This window comes from Pan troglodytes, chromosome 5 (assembly GCF_028858775.2).
Source record: "Pan troglodytes isolate AG18354 chromosome 5, NHGRI_mPanTro3-v2.0_pri, whole genome shotgun sequence".
Lineage (NCBI taxonomy): Eukaryota > Metazoa > Chordata > Mammalia > Primates > Hominidae > Pan > Pan troglodytes.
Genome location: NC_072403.2, coordinates 97688456 through 97697129, shown reverse-complemented (window position 1 = coordinate 97697129; position 8674 = coordinate 97688456). Strand labels below are relative to the sequence as shown.

General features: G+C 41.6%; 1 long non-coding RNA gene and 2 other non-coding genes across 3 annotated transcripts; all 3 read left to right on the top strand.

Moving 5' to 3' along the window:
• Positions 1–4907: 4907 nt before the first annotated feature.
• LOC741657 (uncharacterized) lies at positions 4908–7056 on the top strand. Its single transcript, XR_680870.5, has 7 exons — positions 4908–5167; positions 5332–5444; positions 5950–6002; positions 6107–6185; positions 6264–6344; positions 6646–6714; positions 6949–7056. It is a non-coding gene; the product is annotated as an uncharacterized LOC741657 (long non-coding RNA).
• Positions 6481–6550, top strand: LOC112209655 (small nucleolar RNA SNORD50). The gene has a single exon (XR_002944478.1). It is a non-coding gene; the product is annotated as a small nucleolar RNA SNORD50 (small nucleolar RNA).
• Positions 6770–6842, top strand: LOC112209654 (small nucleolar RNA SNORD50). Its single transcript, XR_002944477.1, has one exon. It is a non-coding gene; the product is annotated as a small nucleolar RNA SNORD50 (small nucleolar RNA).
• Positions 7057–8674: the final 1618 nt, after the last annotated feature.

The following is an 8674-nucleotide window of genomic DNA, read 5'->3' as shown; positions in this document are numbered from 1 at the left end:
ATTAGACTAAGAGATACAATTCCTTTGTTTCTCAATTGTCATATAATTTGTTAATTCTTTTTTAAGGCTATTTTTCTGTTTTGGAATGAGGTAATTATGCCTGCAATACTTAACTTCTTATACATGTTTCTCCCATGATTTAACCAAAATCTTTGTGTACTTTTTTCTTATAATTTTGTAACCAGATCTTTATATTGACTATGTTTTTAAAGCTGTCTACTGTAAGCTACTTGCACACACTATAGTACTAATTCTAATTCTAGGCCACCACTATTGGCTCTTTTTTCCTTTTCTCTCCACACTCATCTGTTCACATAGCTTCAATCATCCCTTCTACATTAGTGTTTGCCAAATGGTCCTCCTCTAGCGCTGATTCTTCTCTGCCTTCAGGTCCACATTTCTGATGGTCCATTGGACAACCGTAACCAACCAATGTTCCACCCAAAAATTAACACAACCAAAATGGAATTATCTTATTTTCCTTGCTCCCAAACCAGTAACTAGCTGCCATTCTCTAAGCCACCTGGGCTCCACTCCACTTCCTCTCTTCTCCTCTCTTCTTCACTCCTCTCTTCTTCACTCCTCTCTTCTTCACTCCTCTCTTCTCTCTTCCTCTCATCATCACATCCTTCATTTCTTACTTCAGCACAGCTACATAATGCCGTGGTGACATGATTATGCATTTAAGGTCAGAAACACTTGGGAACATTAGTTAACTGAGATCTCCATGCCTCACTTTGCTCATTTCTAATATAAAGTTAAAAATACACACCAGAATTGTCTTGAAGAGTACATGATCTAACACATACAAGAACCTAACAGCATATAACAAGTGCTCACCATATGTTGTACCCTTCCCTACCTTGCATTTTCATGGTCAAAATTATAATGGTGTCCCTCACAATATCTCATTTCTAAACTTTGTAAAAAGTTGGGTGGATACTTTTACTTTTTACTAAACTACAAATTCCTTCAAGGTTGATTTTTGTATATTCATATTAGATTTATCTGAAGCACAGTGCATGCACCAGGGGTTCAGTGAACATTTCTTCAAAAAAATGACTGAAGTGATTATCTTATCAGGAAGTTTGTTATAGAATATAAGAATTTATTTTCAGTATAATGAAGACTTCCAAGACACTTTTAATTTCAGTATTGATATTTATTAAGCCACTTCAAATATTTGGTAGTAATTCGCTTGACTGTTTTAGGTGTGGGAGCAATAACTGTTGGCTTCATCCCTCAGTTCATCTTTGTTTCCTGAAGAGATAAACATCTTAAAGGAGTTGTGTACTGACTTTATAGTCATTGACCACGTTCACAGGAAGGCACTGTTGTCAATTATCAGGCTCTGAGTTAATTTCATTTTTGCATTGCCCTTGTTACAGTTATTAGTTTTTGAATCAAAAGTAATTCGGGGCTCAGCAAGATGGCCCATGTCTGTAATCCCAACACTTTGGGAGGTCCAGGTGGAAGGATTGCTTGAGGCCAGGAGTTTGAGACCAGCCTGGTCAACAGAGCAAGACCCTGTTTCAACCAAAAAAAAAAAAAAAATTGGTCAGGTGTGGTAGTACACACCTGTAGTCCCAGCTACTTGGGAGGCTGAGGCAGAAGGATCACTTGAGCTGAGGAGTTCCAGGCTGCAGTGAGCTGTGATCACACTACTACACTCCAGCCTGAGTGAGCAAGACCCTGTCCGTATAAAAAAGAATAATAATAACATGGAAGGTTTTTTTTAAAAAAAGGATTGGACTATATATCACATATGTAGTACCTCTCTTACCCTAAGACTGTGGTTCTCAAACATCTATATGAATCACCCTACACCTGTGCTGTCCAATGCAGCGGCCAGCCACATGTGACAACTGAGCACTTGAAAAGTACAGACCACGCATGCACGTAAATGTTCATTGCAGCACTATCCACAATAGCAAAGATATGAAATCAACCTAAATGCCCATCAATGACAGATTGAATAAAGAAAATGTGGTACATATACACCATGGAATACTATACAGCCATAAAAAAGAATGAGATCATGTCTTTTGCAGGAACATGGATGGACCTAGAGCCATCATCCTTAGCAAACTAATCCAGGAATAGAAAACCAAATACTGCGTGTTCTCACTTATAAGTGGGAGCTAAATGATGGGAACTCATGAATACAAAAAAGGGAACTACAGACACTAGGGCCTCCTTGAGGGTGGAGGGTTGGAGGATGGAAGGGAGCAGAAAAAATAACTACTGGGTACTAGGCATAATACGTGGGTGACAAAATAATCTGTATAAAAAAATCCCTGTGATACGAGTTTACCTATATATAGCAAACCTGTGCATGTGTCCGCAAACCTAAAAGTTAAAAAGTAATAAATGTACAGACCAAATTGAGATGTAAGTAAAAAATACACACCTGATTTCATTTACTGCATACAAAAAACAAATGGAAAATATTTCAATGATTTTTACATTGTTTCTATGTCAAAATAAAAAACTTTGATTATATTTGGGTTAAATAGATTAGAACTAATTTCATTTTTCTTTCCTTTTTTCTTTTTTCTTTTTTTTTTTTGAGACAGGGTCTGGCTCTGTCACCAAGGCTGGAAGGCAGAGGCACAATCTCAGTGCACAAGCTCACTGCAACCTCTGCCTCCTGGGCTCAAGCTATGCTCTCACCTCAGCCACCACACCCGGCTAATTTTTTATTTTTGATTTTTTTTTTGTAGAGACGGAGTTTTGCCATGTTGCCCAGGCTGGTCCCAAATTCCTGAGCTCAAGCAATCCACCCGTTTTGGCTTCCCAAAGTGCTGGGCTTACAGGCATGAACCACCACGCCCGGCCCATCTGATCCTTTTTACATTTTAAAAATGTGTGGCCTGGCGTGGTGGTTCACGCCTGTAATCCCAACACTTTGGGAGGCCGAGGCGGGCGAACTACGAGGTCAGGATATCGAGACCATCCTGGTTAACATGGTGAAACCCCGACTCTACTAAAAATGCAAAAAAAAAAAAATTAGCCGGGCGTGGTGGCGGGCGCCTGTAGTCCCAGTTACTCAGGAGGCTGAGGCAGGAGAATGGCGTGAACCCGGGAGGCAGAGCTTGCAGTGAACCGAAATCGAGCCACTGCACTCCAGCCTGGGTGACAGAGCGAGACTCTCAAAAAAAAAAAAAAATATATATATATATATATATATATATATATGTATATGGCTACATTTTTAATTACATGTGTAGCTTGAATTTGTGGTTCATATTATATTCCAATTGGACAGTATTGCCTCTAATGCTTGTTTAAAATGTGGATTTTTGGGTCCCACTTTTGAACATTATGCTTTCAAGGTTCCAGGTTCGGGCCCAGAAATTTGATATTTTTTAACTTACCAGATTTTAACTGGTAAGTCAGGGTAAGGAATCACTGTTTTATATGGCTTTTGACCAGGTGATGTTTGTGGTCTTCAGAATGGCAGAAACTCTATCTCTACGAAAAATACAGAAAAATTACAGGGCGTGATGGCGCGTGCTTGTAGTCCCACATGGTTGGTGGGCTGAGGCAGAAGGATCACTTGATCCCGCGATTGCAGTGAACAGAGATAGAGCCACTGCACTCCAGCCTGGGTCACAAAGTGAGACCTTGTCTGGAAAAAAAAAGTCATCTATATGTACTGATATGGAAAGATGTTTATGATATTTACAAGACGGACAAACAAGTTGCAGAACATATAGATCCCATTTGTATGTGAAAAACGAAGTACATATATTTGCATTTGCATAGGAAGTCTCAAAAACTGTTAACAGTGGTATTGCTGAAGAGTACAACTAGGGAGAAGATTCCCAGGCGTGTGCAAAGATACTTTCACTATGCTTTTTTTGTTAACTCTTTTTAAATTTTTTTTTTTTAATACAATAGAGACAGGGTCTTGGGCTCAATCCTCCCACCTCAGCCTCCAAAAGTGCTGTAATTACAGACACAAGCCACCACACCCGGCCTACTTTGCTTCTTATATCCTTTTGTACTGTATTGTTTGTTTTACTATTTACTATGAGCAATATGCAAATTTATGTAAGACATTACAAAGTAATACAAAAACCGACAAAATGCCCGGCCCAGTCAATACTTCATCATATAGGTTCCTGTTAGAGAAAAGTGCTTTTCACTACTATATTTGAATGTTAAGTTTGATCTTCATTCTAATTTTCTAAAAAGCCACCGAATGTATTTGTTCATTCATTCATTCATTTAACCATTACCGACAACCTACTTAATGCTAGGCACTGTTCTAAGAAAAAATAAACAGCAGAGCACAAAATCAGATGTGTTGCTCCCACACTCTAGCAGAATCGGACCATAATCAAATGCACACATAAACAACTTTAATAAGTAGTGCTTTGAAATATAGAAGTGAAGAACGACCTGAATTTTCAAATACTGAAATGTTCAAATGTCGCGTGCACACACACACACGCAGACATATTCACTCGAACATGCTAATTAATCAAAGCACTGCTTTTGAATTTTGTGTTTGTCGTCTGGATAAAGTATTCAGGGATACTTCTCAAATTAACCTTTCTCTCGTTTTCAATATAACTAATTGAGTACAAAGAAGTTAAAAATTAGCAAAGCATTTCAGCTGTGTGACCTTAGGCAAATTACCTGGCTGTTTTAAGCCTCAGTTTTCTCCTCTGCGAAATGGAGTATTGAACCTCACGTTCGCTGTTTGAGGGAGACTTGTATGGTCACGTTTAGTGTAACCGGATGCCTGGCACGAGGAAGCGTGAGGAGGAATGGGTCCCCATGGGGCCTTGATGACCGCCCTGAGGCCCTGCAGGGCCGCACGCCGGGGCTGTTCTCACGTGGCGCTTTCCGCTTTTTCACCCAAGCGTTTCTGCCAGCCAACTGCCCTTTCCCGGAGTGCTGCGGCCAGGGCTCGCCCGCTCCTCCGGCGGCCTCCGCTGGGGGCCCACTACAGCCCAGCGCCGGCCAGCCAGCCCAGCTTCTCGAATCGGTCCTAAGCTGAGGCCGCCCTGCGCTGCAAAACTTGTGTCCACTCTCGGACCCAATCTGTTCTGGACGGACTTGGCTCGTGGCAGGCGAAAGCGTCGTTTCCAACTGCAGCTGTTTGAATTCTGGCGCCACACCCGCGCCACGTAGGGCCAAGTCGGCCGCCAAACTCGTAAGCGACGCTTCGCAGTGCGCCTGCGGGCGCGCGCCGGGAAATGGCCGGGCGCGCGGCCGGCCTGCGGCGCGCTCCACAACGCGGAACGGGCCTCAGAAGAGCCACCGCGCGCGCTCCCGCTAATTCGCGACCACACCCCTGTCTACTTCCATGTCCAATAGGTGCGAGAGGGCGGGACGGCCTCGTTCTGACTCCGGGAGGCTATATAAGGAGCTACTGGCTGCGCACTTCGGTCTTTTACGTCGGCCTTCGCGAGCGTTTGGTCGGGTGGTAGGTGAGTGGGTATTGCGGGCCAGTATCCGAGCAAAAGATGGTGGCGCAGGCCGAGTTAAGAGCTTTAATCCTGTGAAGCCATCTTAGTGAAGAGTTTAGAGTGCTGAGAGTTGAAAGCTTGCACGTGGGAAACGTGCGGCCGGACCGCCACATGTACTGAGGTTGAGTCGTGACGGCCACAGGCTCCGAGTTTTGGCGTGAGGAACCGCTGATCGGCCACGGGCACCGAACTTGCTGGCCTCCGGCATGTGCCTGAGGGGCGGCGGAAAAACCACCTTAATTGGGGCGGAGGGTTAGTTTTAAGAGCAAAGGGCCTTTACTAAAATGGCGAAGGCCTTCCGTCGGCGTTGTTTTAAAATGGGAAGCCTCGACCCTGTATTGAAACTGAGCTGTTCGAAGGCGGCGTTGTGTGCAATTCGGATTAATGAAGGGGAAGGGTTTTGTGTGGAAAAACGCCTTGGAGTGTGACATTTCTGCGAGAATGCTTAAATACCGATTTCCCGCAGGAACAATGGCGCTGTCTTCAGTGGCACAGTGGAGCAGCTCTGAAGATGCAAAGGTAAGAGCTTAGTTAAGCTTAGTTTCCAAACTAAAGGAGTAAACCTGTTGATTTACAGGAATAGGAACTGTTGCATCGTTTGAAATTTACTTTTTTTTTGTTAGATACACGAAAAAACTTCCAGAACATCTGGGAGAATATTTAATGGAAAATCGCTTGGTTAAAACCTGACACTCTTAACAGGTATGTGTTGTTTTAGTACTTTATGATTGAGCATACCATTTAATCCACACCTAAACTAAATCAAATTTTTTTTGTCAGTGAACAGCGTTCTGAGTGTGGACGAGTAGCCAGTGAAGATAATGAATGTCGAACGTGACTGACTAGCAGCTTCATTTTGAAGTAGGTTGTATGGCTTAAAACTTCTGTAGTATTTGTACTATAATACTTGCCTTTTAGCATTACCTTGGTTTGTGGTCAGTGTCACAGAAGTGCAGTTTAATGTATTATGTGTACATATACAAGGTCTGATTGGTCTAATCAATGATGAAACCTATCCCGAAGCTGATAACCTGAAGAAAAATAAGTACGGATTCGGCTTCTGAGATTAAGACCAGTAATTCAGAGGTGGAGTAAATTTTGTTGCCGTGATTTTATAACAGTTGTGTTATAAAATCCTGGGGTTTTTTTTTTCTGCCAACAGTGAGGGTCGCTGTCTGCCCATTGATAGAGGCCAGATTGTCTTGGAAGTTCCAAAGTTGCAACGATTTCTGTAAGTGGAGTTTTTCTGTTTGCTTAGAGATCAGTGAATATTGTGTCCTTGGTCTTATCTGTGATGATCTTATCCCGAACCTGAACTTCTGTTGAAAAAAAAACTTTTACGGATCTGGCTTCTGAGATGGACCGTTATAAGGACAATACTTTTTTTTTTTTAATACTTTTAATGCTTTTACATATGTTGTAATGTTTGTAGTCTTGTAAGAATCTCGTGTTTTTCCTTTTCTAGGGCTAGTGCCACGAGGTTTACTTGACTGTTGTGTGAAAAGCTGATAAGAAAACCATCCAGAAAAAAGCTCTTCGTTTTACAAACATGAAAATAAAACATGTAATTTTGGATTATGTTCCTTTTTGTTATTACTTTTAAATAGGTCCTGAAATAACATGGGGAGCATTAAATGGAAAATCCACTAACCAGCCTTGTAATCAAATTACTGTGAGTGAATGTTTCGGGTTTGTGCAGGGTACAATGTAAGGGTTTTTGGATCAGTGTAAGAGTGGAGAGACAGGAATTAGAAGTAATTGTTACTAAGCAAATCATGGAATATTTAGTTTTGATGTAACTATAATTTTGAAAGCCTGGATGCTTAAGTTGAGAAATGGGGGAATGAGATACAGAAAATAAGGAGCACAATAGAATAATAATAGCAGTTTATTAAGTATGGTCATGAGGGAAGGTTACTGATAAAACAATCTGGTAAAGACATTCAGGCTTGCTAAAATCTAGGAAGAGGTCATTTGGCAGGATGGGTTACATAATACTATCTGATACTACCAAATAAAATGAGAGAGAAGCCTTAGGCATGTAACATTTGGAGATAGAAAATGTACCTTCACTATGAAGGTAGTGTGTGTAAGATGGCAGTTGAAAGCATTGCTTGCGTTTATATTTATACCCTTGATCTCTGATGCCCTTACCTGCTGTACTTAAAACTCTGTTAATCATTGTCTTTCTCCCCCTCCCACAACTTCTGCATGAAATTTTAAGATCTGTTTCATTAGTTCAAGAGTGCCTAGAATAGGGCCAGGCACTGTTATACAGTATGTGGTAAAAGACTATTGAGATTCCAGTTTTCAAGGAAGAGTGCCATTACCCTTTTGTTAAAGCTGGCAAACAAGACAAAGTTGTGAAATAGACTCTTTGCTTTGGAGCCCTCTGACCGCTTTTCCTGTAGCTCCTTCTACCTCCCTTGCCTCCCAATAGGTTTTTTAATATGTCACATTATCTATCGAAATTAGTACTCCACATTTATATGCACTGGCTTGTGCTAGGCTCTGCCAAGACTCCTGAAATAAAACACCGTTTTGTCAATAGTGGCACAAGATGCCAAGGAAAAGTCAAGCTATGAAGGATTCTTGAAAATAGAACAAGTGGATTTGAGTCTAAACCAGCACAGATGTTGGGACAATAGGCCTAAGAAATAACTGAGCAAAGACAGTATGGTTCAGAGTCTGAGACAAATATTGAGGATTTGGGTACCAACAGGGTGGATAGGTGTAGGACAGAAAACTGTGATGTTATAAATACCCTTAAGATTCTTGAGCAAGGAGGTTACAAATGTAAGACTATTTCTGTAATGAGAGTCAGATCCAAAAAGTTTAACTTGAATGGAATTGAACTTGAAAGTTCAGTTTCAATTACTGACTCCTTGATGGCAATTTCTAATCACACAGGAGGCTGTTAGTCTGTCATAGCCTCCTAAAATCTCAGGCGATATTGGTTAAGATCAGTTGCCTAAGTTTACCCTCCAGAGCATAGCTGCTGCTTGGGACCAGGTGCAGTGACTCATGCCTGTAATCCCAGCACTCTGCTTGAGCCCAGGAAGAGACCAGCCTGGAAACAGCAAGTTGTCATCTCTATAAATAAGTAAAACTGGGTGTGGTAACATGCGCTTGTTCCAGCTACTCGGGAGGCTGAGATAGGAGGATCACTTGAACCTAGGAGGTTGAAGCTA